The sequence below is a fragment of the Natator depressus genome, chromosome 2 (assembly GCF_965152275.1).
Source record: "Natator depressus isolate rNatDep1 chromosome 2, rNatDep2.hap1, whole genome shotgun sequence".
Lineage (NCBI taxonomy): Eukaryota > Metazoa > Chordata > Testudines > Cheloniidae > Natator > Natator depressus.
The window spans coordinates 86,221,240-86,234,158 of NC_134235.1; positions in this window are offsets into that span (position 1 = coordinate 86,221,240).

Genomic DNA, 12,919 nt, shown 5'->3' on the forward strand with positions numbered 1-12,919 from the left:
GAGCCAAAATTAGCTCTGTTATTACACCATGGAGAGAGAAGGGGTTAAAGTAGTGTTTAGGGCCCACACTACCATACATACCTGTCCCCAGCCTCTCTCAATTCCCTGGGTTTTGGAACCCATGTCCCTTGCCAAGCGAGTGCTACTTAGTTGAGGGCGAGTCCCTCTGTCATAAAATGCCAAGTACAGTTCTATTGTCCTTGATTCACATAGCCAGCATAACAACCCTTTATTACTCCTGCCCCAGAGAGACTGGGGATCCCACAGAAGCCAAAGTGACCATTTGGGCAAGCAGTCCACAATGCTTGGCTTGCCCATGCTAACAAAATCTGTCCCTGAAGTCCTTTTCCACAGCTCACCACCAGATGTCAGGGTAGAGCTCATTCTGACTCTGCTTAAACAAGAATATTAAAGGAACTGGCACATGAAATTGCAAGCCCACTAGCAAGGATTTTTAATGAATCTGTAAACTTGGTGGTCGTATCCTCTGACTGGGGAATTGCTAATATAGTACCCATTTTTAAGAAAGGGGGGAAAAAAGTGATCCAGGAAACTACAGGCCTGTAAGTTTGACCTTGGTTGTGTGCAAAGTCTTGGAACAAATTTAAAGAGGAAGTAGTTAAGGACATAGAGGTAAATGGTAATTGGGATAAAATACAACATGGTAACTCATGACAGACCAACCTATTCTCCTTCATTGAGCCGATAACTGGGTTTTTTAGACAAGGAAATGCAGTAGGTCTAATCTACCTGGATGTCAGTAAGGCATTTGATACAGTTCCACATGGGACATTATTAGTTAAATTGGAGAACATGGGGATTAATATGAGATTGATAGGTGGATAAGGAACTCCGCAAAAGGGAGACTACAATGAGTCCTACTGAAAGGTGAACTGTCAGACTGGAGGGGGGTTACTAGTAGAGTTCCTCAGGGATTGGTTTTAGGACCAATCTTATTTAACATTTTTATTATTGACCTTGGCACAAAAAATGGGAGTGTGCTAATAAAATTTGTGGATGACACAAAGTTGGGCGGTATTGCCAATATGGAGAAGGACTGAATATCATAAAAGAAGATCTGGATGATCATAAAAACTGGAGTAATAGAAATGGGATTAAATTTAATAGTAGAAAGTGCAAGGTCATGCATTTAAGGACTAACAACAAGAATTTTTGCTGTAAGATGAGGAGTTGGAAATGACAGAGGAGGAGAAAGACCTGGGTGTATTGGTTGATCACAGGATGACTATGAGCCACCAATGTGATGTGGCCATGAAAAAGACTAATTTGGTGAAGGTTTCTAACCATCAGAGGAGTGCCGTCCAAGGGGAATAGTGGGAGGAAAAAATCTAACTGGCTTCAACATTGAGCTTGATAAATTTATGGAGGGGCTGGTATGAGGAGACTGTCTACAATGACATGTAGCCAATATGTGACTGCTAGCAGCAAATATCTCCAATGGCTGGTGATGGGACACTAGATGGGGAGGGCTCCGAGGTACTACAGAGAATTCTTTCCGAGGTGTCTGGCTGTTGGGTCTTGCCCACATGCTTAATGTCTAACTGATCACCATATTTGGGGTTGGGAAGGAATTTCCTCCTGGCCAGATTGGCTGGGGTTTTTTTGCCGTCCTCTGCAGCATGGTGCAGGGTCACTTGCTGGCTTAAATGAATGTAAATGGTGGATTCTCTGTAACTTGAAGTCTTTAAATCATGGTTTGAGGACTTTGGTAACTCAGACAGAGGTTCTGGGTCTATTACAGGAGTGGGTGGGTGAGGTTCCGTGGTCTGCAATGTGCAGAAGGTCAGATTAAATGATGATGATGGTCCCTTCTGGCCTTAATGTCTATGAGTAAGATCTTGGACAGCCCCATGAAAAGCAAATGCTCATTTTTTGCTGTTAGTGAGACTAGTTGATGCCAAAACTTAGCTAGAGGCTCAAAACCCTGGATATAGCTCTGGGTTCATATCCAAGTTCACACTTTGAACCTCCCTATAACTGACTAATTTTGAACAATGAATCCGAACCCTAAGCAGAGTTTCAAAGTGGGATTTTGAGCTTGAGTCCATTCAGACGTATGTGATTGGGCTTTCCCAATTATAAAGGTATGAAGTTCATATCCTGTGTGTGCCTATTTCTTCTCCAGACTATTTGAACATATCAGCTTTTGGTGCTAATCCTGTAGAGAAGCTAATTTCACCCCCTTCTCCTCAGAGGGTTAATACAATCTCATAAAAATTGAGGGGGGTCACATGGTCTGGCTGATAGAAAAGCAATGTGCATCTCAAGCTCCCACTGACCTAGGCTTAGGAAACTATAATTAAGGATAATTTAGCCTGCTGAACTTTTCAAAAGGGCACCATAATGTCTCAGCCTGATCTGTGGCACACTGCTGAAGAACAAAGAAACCTAAAGAAAGCAGAAAAGAAAACGTCTCAGGAAACATCAGATACCAAAAGGGAGGAACTGCAGATGAAACCAACAACCAAGACAGTAATTGTTAAAATCACAATCAATCTGTCACTGTGGCAGGATGCACACACTGAAGAACTTGAAAGCAAAACTCAGAACATGGGTTACAGAGTTAATAAAATAGCCAAAGCAGTTAAAGAGAAGGACCCACCAATTTCAAATTTGGAAGACCTAATAGCAGACAACGGGATGCAGAAGACTAAATTAGAGGATCCTGAGAACCAAGGTCAATATGAGATTATAAGAATTATAGACCTCCCTGTTGCCACAGAGGAGAAAAACCGCATTTTTTTTTTTCAAACATGGTGAGCAGCTACATTGGGAATGAAAACTAAAAATGGTTCTGTTAGAAATGAATGGACCCCACCACCACAGGAAAACAGCAGCAGGTCAAGGGCTACCATGATCCATTTTCATAATGGATTGGTCCACAATGGATGTGAGTATCTTGAAGGATGAGGAAAGATGTCAGGAATGTAGGATTGGGCCACCACTTCTTTGTCTTGCAAGTGAGTATCTCCAAAACACAAAATTAAGTTTCCAGGTACAAAATGTGATTCCAGTTTGTTCACGGAGATCTAAAATTAGTAAATATTTTTTGTAATTTATTACAGTCTCTCTCAGCTGCGCTCATGTACAAATATAGCATTTCAAATTCTCTGGGTTTTTTTTAAGGGATTGCCTCCTGCTTCTTCCCCAGGCACCCAGGAGACACTGCTTCCCTATGTTCCCCTCCCATGCATCAGCATGCTGCCCCTCACAAACCCAAACAGGGCTAGGGATGAGGGGCTAGCCTCTAATAAAAATACAGGGCGATCAAAGCAAATCTATCATTTTTCAGTCAATATTGGGAGACCTGTTTCAATTCTAACCATGTGCCTGATCTTTTGACCCTCTGTCAGTGGGCCTGATTTTGATTTTACATACACCTGTTTTTTAAACCAGTACAAAATTCTTGACATCAGCAGAGTTGTTCCTGATTTATCCCAGTATAAGTGAAATCAAAATCAGGTCTAGTGGAACTACTCACAGCAGTATTGACTACCTACATGCATAAGAGTTGTTTTCTTGGGTCCTGCAGCTCACTCTTAAGAGTTCACACTTGCTTTATAGAAAGGAAATATATAAACAGAACCCCATCTTTCTCCTTCTATAGACATCTTCTCTTTAGTAACACATCTCCTACGTCGTAATGCAAATTATTGGCAAAACAGCAGGAAATGTTATCAACTGTTTTATCCACAATCTCTTTTATATACACACTTTAATTCTGGTACAATTTCAGTGCACACACAGAACTGAGAAGTGGCTCAGTCAGCAGTTGTATGAAATCATAAATTCCAGTCAATCTCTTTCAACGCCAACTCCAGTGTGAATAACAAATGGAGGGCAATCTGATTATCTGGTGGAGTGGCTTACAAGAGACAGCCCCCACCCCATTATTCAGGGACGTAAAAAAAAATATTAAAATTATAGAAGATAGATTAGAGATTGAGGAAAATACTGCATGAAAAAGGGGAAAAACATTTCCCCTTTCACCTGAAAGTAATGCATAGTAGATGGTACAGAAGTATAGCTTTGTATTTATCTAGTTGTTACAATTTAATGTTCTTTATCGCAGCCTGAGTCTCTTTGCCCCCATCACCCTTCCACCATCATCAACTAGAAGAGACAGCGATTAAAACAAGGGTAATTTCCCCATGGTCTTTGCTTGGCAGTGTTTTTGCCTTAGTCAACAGCAAGTTGAAGTTTAAAGGATGCACTGTCACTCCAACTAATTTCCCCATACACCCTTTCTTACCAGGGTTAACCACTCAGTCTGCTAAGAAACTAGCATCCCCCTCTCCCTTGCTTGTGCCACCATGCAGGCTCAGACTGAAAACCTCACCATAATCTCATTAGGACTTTGAATTTGCAGCTGGGGCTTGAATTCCCATCACAGAAGGGCAGTGGGCTAATGCAATCAAACGGAAATTAGCATTTTGAGCCATTGCATGCTGTCCACCTAGAGCTCTGAAAACAGACTAGACAGCTGCCCTTCCTCCTGACCCTCATTATTAAAAGAACACTTGCAGAATGTGCACAGATGGGGAAGCGATTCAGAGAGAGCAATACTTTAATTCTTCCTCAGCGATGAAGATTTTTTTTTCAAATGGGGAAATAATTGTTTATCTGGCTGAAACTTTACATTTTAGGGGTTTTCTCTGTTTGCTGATCTTGCCCATTTTTTTCAATATTCCCGTCACATATTGGTTTTGATATATAATTATTTTATTTGTATAGCAGCAACAGTGTTCTAAGGGTTTGACAGCCAAGTGTGAAGCAGAGCCTCAGATTAAATAGATCTGCTATTTTTCATTTGCGCTGTTGTACACAAGCAGATTCTACCTATGCCATATGTTATCATGTATTTGTGATTAGAAGAAGGCACACAGAAGGACTCAGAATGTGTCCTCTGTTTTAAGTTCAGAGATTTGGAGCATAGAGAGCCAACTGTGTGACTAAACGTGTCACACCAAGCAGGCAAGTTCAAAGATGCAGCTGTGCAGAATTTTCTGAGTAGTATACTGAATATTCACTCTATCATCAGTGCTTGTGTCTGTTCAGTAACTGTGGTGATGGCCTTCCACGTCTGGCTTACAGGTTGTGTTGCAGAGTCTATGGAAGCTGGAAGCCTCAAGAGGATCAAAGGGGTGTGTGCCTGAATAAAACCAGACTAAAATACTAACTGTATCAGATGAGGGTGAGGTATTGCTACAATCAGAAGCTGTATTGAAATGGAATAATTTACAGAGAAGGGGACAAAACCTCTCTCTCACTATAAAACCTAGGGAATTAGGAATAACTTCCTGCAAGATTTGTTGCAGTTACATGCTATTTAAAGCAAAATGCTGCATTTTGGAGACCAAAAAAATTACCTTTCATTGTCTTTAGGGTCCAGGGATGAAAGTCAGCTTTGGAAATGATGGTTTATCAATATTATTATTACAGTATTGGCAATCCATTCAAAAATCATGAGTTTAAAAAAATGCTGAACTTGGAGTTTTATTTATTAGCCTTCTGGTTTTTTAGTCTTTGGGGTACACTTGGGTCATGTTTTCAAGTGTCTTTCAGCAGCAACAAAGGCTGGAAATATTATTATTAAAATTAAGGCCAAGATATTCACCTAATCACAGGCCTCCAGGAAGTAGAGCTGCAAAAGAAAGACCAAATGTCATGAAACTTGCAATAAAATCAGAGGAGTTGGCAACAGTACACTAGGATGCTAGGAGCTTTCCACATTTACTGCAACTTGGAGGCAAGCACTGTAGGTGATTCAGCAGCTAGGCCTTGTAGGCGTTAGCCCTAGTGGGTCCCAATAACCACTCGGGCACATGGCTACGAGAAAGGATATTTTACTAGGGCTGGCAGGAAAGGGAAAGTTTAGATACCCTAGATGCAGAGGGTTAAACAGTGACCGTTCAAAGTGAGCAGTCGCAGTTGTTGTTTGGGTCTCTGGGGAAGTCCAGTTGAGAGTCAAGGATCTTCATGTCTAGTGCCTGGGGCGCCATCTCCAGTCTTGTCTCTAGTCCAGCAAATAGGCGTTTGCAGGTTTCCAGGCCTAATGTCTCTCACTGGGGCCCCTCTGCACTGGCTCCCTGCCCAGCTGCTGCTGCTCCCCATAAGTCCCACAGAGACCTGCAGGGAGCTGTAACATACAGCAGTCACAGTCTGTTCCGCAGGTGGCTCTGTCCACAATTCCCGGGGCTTCACTCCAGCTTCCTGGTGCCAAACAGAGCCTGAATACTTCCTGGTTCAGGACCTTTCCCCTTACGTGGCCAAGGGAAAGTGAAGTGCAGTAGGGAGGGAGCTGAAGGGAGTTGTAGCTCCCTCCTTTGCAGATGCATCACATGAGGTGACTTCACTTTCTGAAGAGCTGTTTTTTCTGGTTGTTTACTTCTACAAGAAGAAACAAATATGGTTAGTAAGTCTAATCCCTTTGGCCACATTGGAGGCTTGTACAGTTTGAAACCCCTGTTAGCCAGATTCTCTTTTTTTGTAGTAAATAAGTGCCATGATTTAAAAATGTTCCAAACTTTCTGAAAATAATTCAGACCTATTTAGTGATTCCCTGCCAATGTAAGTCAATGGTAATACTTCTGTTGACTTAAATGGGGCAGGATTTCATCCCTTGACTCTGTCCTCTGGTGATGCCATAAAGGGAAAACTATGAAAAATATCTAACTTGTTTTAAAAAATCAATTTAACCAAATCTGGGATCACAAATACTAAAATGTTCGTTTATGACATTACTACAGGGCAGAGTTAAGGTTGTTTGGGTACCTTAACTATGCGTGTTTTACTTTAACATGTTTGGATTTTTTTAAGTGCAACCTAAATCCTGAATATCCTGGTTTCTAATACTTGGATATTATGCAAATATTTGGGTTTCAAATAATTATAACATCTGTAATATATTCTACCCTTAAGTTACAGATATATCACTCCATTTTAATGCAGTTTTATCTGAAAATGTCCTTAGTTTTAAAAAATTGTTTAAAAGTTCATGTATGAAAACTAAACAAGAAACCCAAAGACAATATGACCATTTGGTATTTCTAATGATCTGAAGATATATAATATCAACCCTCAATCATTTTTTGTTAACTTTTAAGGGCAAATTATCCAGTATACCAGAGCAGCATAAAGCAGCCAGAGGAAGACCATATGAGACAGACAGGTGAGAAGAAATTCACTGCTGATTTGAAGGAAGTAGTAAGAAATGAGAGCAGGGATGGGTAGAGGGAGTTGATCTGCTCCCTCTTCTCTGTGCTTAGAGTCCATGGCAGCACTAAGCCTCATAATGCAGCTGCTGCCAACCACCTGAGAGCAGGTGGGGTCAGAGTCAGCTGTGGGAAGGAGCTATAAGGCAAGGATTGAGAGCAAAATTAGAAAGCAGTGCTGCAGGGGTTTCCCTAGCTCCCTGTCTTGCCACTTTCCCAGTCTCCATGGCAGATCCAGCCCTTCTGGATCCAGATTATATTGGTTGATGGGCACTTTCCCAGCCCAGGGCCCAGATCTAGGAAACCTGCTTAATTCACCTTTGGTGGGTATAGAAGTAGGAAGGGCAAAATTATGCAGAACCTTGAAGGTGAGGAGGATGTGAAGCTTCAATTTCATAGGGGAAGGATGGGGAGAGCTAGCGTAAGGATTCTGAAGATGGTAGTAACATGGTCCAAGTGGTGCATGGGGAAGATAATTTTTTGGATGCAATGTTCTGAATGGACTGGAGTTGAACAAGATGGAGATCAGGGATGCAAGGGAGGAGCAGGAAGAGGAAGAGATTGCAGTAGTAGCAATGAAGGGATAACCAAGGAGTTGACAATTTTTGAGCTAGAGAGACTGAGTACCAGAGTAACACAAACCTTGCACCAGAATAGCTGCCAGTAATGCTTTTTTTTTTCTTTTTGTAGTTCTGAATGTTGAGAAGAGAATTTAATTTCCCTGATGTAATCACACAAGAAAGACGGATATTAGGCTAGAATGCAGGATACATATCATACCTTTTTAATACATCTCTGTTTCTTTAAATTAAAAGCTCTATTTTTGTTGTTAAAAAGGTCTGACCTACAGAATCTACAATAAAGGGGTTTTAAGTTACAAATGATACACTTAAAAACATTACTGACAAGCCGGAATTTTAATACATACTAGAGATTTTTCTTGCCCTTTGAAGACAAGAAGAAGCAGTTTCAAAAACTGCTGCATTTCTCTGGAGTGTGGGGATATGGAAGTTTGTTGATTATCATGATTGCCATTCTTGGCCGGAAGAACGGAGAATTCACCTCTCCCATGGTATGCAGGAGCAGTACAAGACCACTGACAGCGTACAGCGGACAGATAGTAATAACAGGTCAGGTATGTACTATTCTTTGTTCCTACAGTTGTTGTCATAAGAAATTATTCATGTTGTTGCATTTTCAATTCTTGTACAGAGTTTGTCACTACAAGGAAGCGTCTGAATTTTAATATCAGTGCTTTGGATGGCCCTAGTCTCCTCTGTTTACGGCACCAGTAGTAACTCATGTGAAAGTAGAAATGACTAGTATTCAAAATAGAGAATAAAAAAGGTCAGTGTTGGACCACTACTATTTCATGTGAAGAAAAATGTTATGCATCATGAACATGAAGACGGTAATAAAACCAGAATCGGTCCAAAATCAATCCATTTGCAATAGTGAATTAAAAATGAGAAACCGGACAAACTTAACTTGTTCTTGGACTCAGACTGTAATACTGTGGTCCTCCTCATAGACCAAATTATGCTTCCATACCCAGGAACAGTGCTACTCACCGCTTAAGAGCTGAAGAGCCACTTTCCCAACTAATGGGAAACAGAGAGGCACAAAATAATAGTGCCGCAAAGGCCCGTATTGTGATGTGTGCATCTGTACAGTATGAGGGTGTGTTGCTCCAACAAATGGCAACAGATATTGATGCAGTGTCACAACATAACATCCTCAGACTTTCTTGCTCTCTTCACCCCTTCTCTCCCGCCGACTCCCCTCCCCAGTGCTTAATTTCTAGCCCTGGCATCTCTAGGCTTGGCAATCTATAGCCTGACACCTCTGGGCTTGCTGCCTCAGTTATGAATGTAAAAAAATTCCTTGAGCCCTGGCATCTAATTGCTTGAACCTGGCCCCTCTTTCATTACAAATTAAGCACTGCCCCGCTCCTATTTAAAAGGGGTATGTATGGGGAGGAGGGGCAAAGAAAGAGGTTTAAGTGTCTCTGGTTACTAAGGCTGCAAAGCAAGAACTGCCCAGCCATGCGATAATGCAAGGGGCATCGTGGTCATGAATGCCTTACAATTGTTAGAGGTGTTTGTTTTGGAGACATGCATAACCCAAAAAGGCTTTGCTTCACTTTGTCCACAGCCAGCTACTGTTTGTGTCTCACCCACCAAAATGTCAGATGTTACTTGGTTTTACTTATACTGTTCTGTGAATATTGCCTAATTTTACTGTGCCAAAATTGTATCCACACTTATGATACAGGGCCAGTTGGTCGCAATGGCTCCCAAAACTGTCCTTTTCCGTCCAGATCTTTGTAAAAAGACAATATCTGAGCCTAGGTCTTCATTACCAGCATGTGTCTGGAAGCAGTGCCTTTGGGATAGGGTGACCAGATAGGGATATGAAAAATCAGGATGGAGGGGGAGGGGTAATAGGTTGCCTATATAAGACAAAGCCCCTACTATCAAGATGGTCCCGATAATATCGGGACATCTGGTCACCCTACTTTGGGATGACTAGAATGCCAAATGTTCGTTTTCTACACTTTGTTGTGCAAAGTGTTCTTGGCTTCTAACCCACAGGATGCTTTCTTTTTAAATGAGGCCAAAAGTTGTGTCCATAACCAATGATAACTTCCTGCCAAAACTGCTGAAAGATTACTGTTATCGCTGTATTCCCACGTTTCATTTTGGACCTTACAAACCATTCAGCTTTCTTTCTTTGAACGTTCCTATGTTTTCTGTTTCCGTTTTTTCCGAGAATTTTATTTCTACTATGAACCACATTTTTTTTATTCTTCCTGTATGCTATTCTTATTCACATCATTTTTAATGCTTTTTACATCTTAATTAACTATTTGTCTCAATAATAGCCATCATAATTATATGATGGATAATAAGTATTTCATTTTTATATTTGTAACATATTTTTGTTGCCTTTTGTAAAATACTTTGTTTCCTCTTGCATACTAGGGGAAGGGAACAGAAAGGCTCATTCATATTCTGTTATCTTTTATTGTTCATTATACTTCCATCATATCTCCTCTTACATGTTCCCAGACTTGACTAGACTTAATCTTTTAAAATTTCTCTGAGTATGCAACTCTGTGATTGGAAAGGAAGTGCGGTTTTGTGGTTAGAGCGTGGAAATCAGTCCTCATTTCTATTCTCGTGCTTGCAACTTTACCAACGTGGGATTAGAAGCAATGCCATGTGATTTGTGTGTCTATCAAAACCAAGCACAGCTTGAATTTCAGATATGGCGTGTTTGCCACAAACAATCTCTAAAACAAGAATGGTTCGGATAAATTATTTGGTGAATAGTTTTGAATAGAAAATCATAAGCTGCTCTTTGACAACTTGCAAACATATAAAAAGAAGCTAAATGTACTGAATACATTATTTGTAATGAATTATTCACTCTGTTCTAGTGCATTATCTTCCATGAGTCAATAATGAATTGCATCTACTCCAGTATTGCCTATTACCTAATGTCATTAGGGTCATTGTAGGGTTTGTCACAATCATCTTGAGCAATCTAAATCTAGTCTTGAGCAATCTAAATAGTTTTACACCATTATCTAATTTGCTGCTTCATTATTGACCCCCTTCCTCTAAAGTTGTTAATAAATACATTGAACAACAGCAGCCCTACTACAGTTCTATGGGGGCATCCTGCTACTAATCTATTCCCATGCTGAGACCTAGAATCATGGAACCACTGGGTTAGAAGGGACCGCCAGGATCATCTAGTCTAACCCCCTGCCAAGATGGAGGATTTGTTGGGTCTAAACCATCCAAGGCAGGTGGCAACCCAGCCTCTTTTGAAAACCTCCAGTGAAGGAGCTTCGACAACCTCCCTCGGCAGTCTGTTCCATTGTCCTACTGTTCTTACAGTTAGGAAGTTTTTCTTGAGATTTAATCTACATCTGCTATGCACTAGTTTGAACCCATTGTCTCTCGTCCTGCCCGCTGTGGCAAGAGAGAACACCTTTTCTCCATCTTTCTTATGGCAGCCTTTCAAGTATTTGATGCTCGCTTATTCCTACACATTTCCTATCAGCCTGTTTTTAATCCATTACAGCAGTGTTTCTCAACCAGGGGTCCAAGGCCCCCTTGCGGGGGCGTAAGCAGGTTTCATTGGGACTGCCAAATGGGGCCAGCGTTAGACTCACTGGGGCCCAGGGCAGAAAACCAGGGGCCCTGAACCCCGCGACCTGGGGCCGAAGCCGAAGCCTGAGCAATATAGCTTCGTGGGGGCCCCTGTGGCATGAGGCCCCAGCCAATTGCCCTGCTTGCTACCTCCTAACACTGGCCCTGGCTTTTATAGGCAGTAAACCAGTTATTGTGGCACTGGTGGGCAGTGAAATTTTTATAGCATGTTGCGGGGGAGGAGGGGTTGAGAACCCCTGCATTACAGGACTTTACCTCTCACCCTTTGTTTATCAGAATTCATTTACAGCCTCTTGTGAAGGATTTTATCTAAACCCTTTTGAAAATCTAAAAAAAAATTATATCCACTGGTGGTTCTTGCTACAGTATTTTGTTAACTCATACATGTTAGCAGCTTAGCAAGGCATACATCATGCCTAAAGAAGTTATACTGGTTTAGTTTCTTTATATCTTCTTAGCATCATCAATTCTATAATTAAATAAACTTTTTGAAAGAACTAGTGATCAGCCTGCTACTCGAGTCATAATGGGTGTGTGATTTCAACTCCAAGTAGAAGTCCCCATTGATAGGCTGGCCCAGAACCTCACTTCCACCCTGGCACAATCTTCTGTCTTCTTCAAGCAGTCACCAATCCTGCCCATTCAGTTAGTATTACAATGGATCTGATTTTTGCAGCGGAATAGATATCAAGACCATTGCACCCTCCTCCATCTACCACAATGTGCAGACAGAAGTCAGAACATCACTCCTCCCTTTTTATGGGAGGATCGGAATCCACCAGCTGCAATCACGGGAACACAGTCCTGATCTATTTTTTCTTTTGAGATAAGATAGCATTGTGTCTTTTTGTAACTTCATTGACTCCAGTGGAGCTCCACCTGTGTTACTGAGAGATGCATTTGACCTAAGAAACACAGCCAGGGATAAGTGTCTGATGCTGGTAGCACTTCTAGTATCTCATGTGAGTAACTTGCTGCTAGTAACTAGCCTGAGGCTAGAATTGCTACCAATATATATCTGCCAGGGGGAGCCCTGCTAGAATTGCTTTGGGGCAAGGTGGGAACAAAATTAAAGTAGCAGGGGGAGGAAGAAAGGAGAGTGGCAAATGTGAGGCAGGAAGGGTAAGAGGAGGAAGAATAAGAAGGGGCTATCAGAGACAGCAAACAAGGAATGAATGCAAAAAGCCCAAAGAAAAGACAAAGAACATACTTCCTATCTGAGACAGTGCATCTTAACAAGAAGCGTTGCCCATCAAAAAATTTGTATCTAGGTACTACCTCCCAGTGAGTTATGAATGTATGCTCATAACACCCAATTTTACAGAGGAGGAAACTGAGGCACAGATTTATGCGTATTTCCCAAGCTCACACAAAGTCTGTTGCAGAGCTGGAAACTAAACCCAGATCATTTCAGTCCCAGTGCAGAGGTTTAACCAAAAGATCATCCTTCCTCCCTTAAGAAGTGACAGGAGCAAGAATGTAGAGTCAAAATAGTTGATA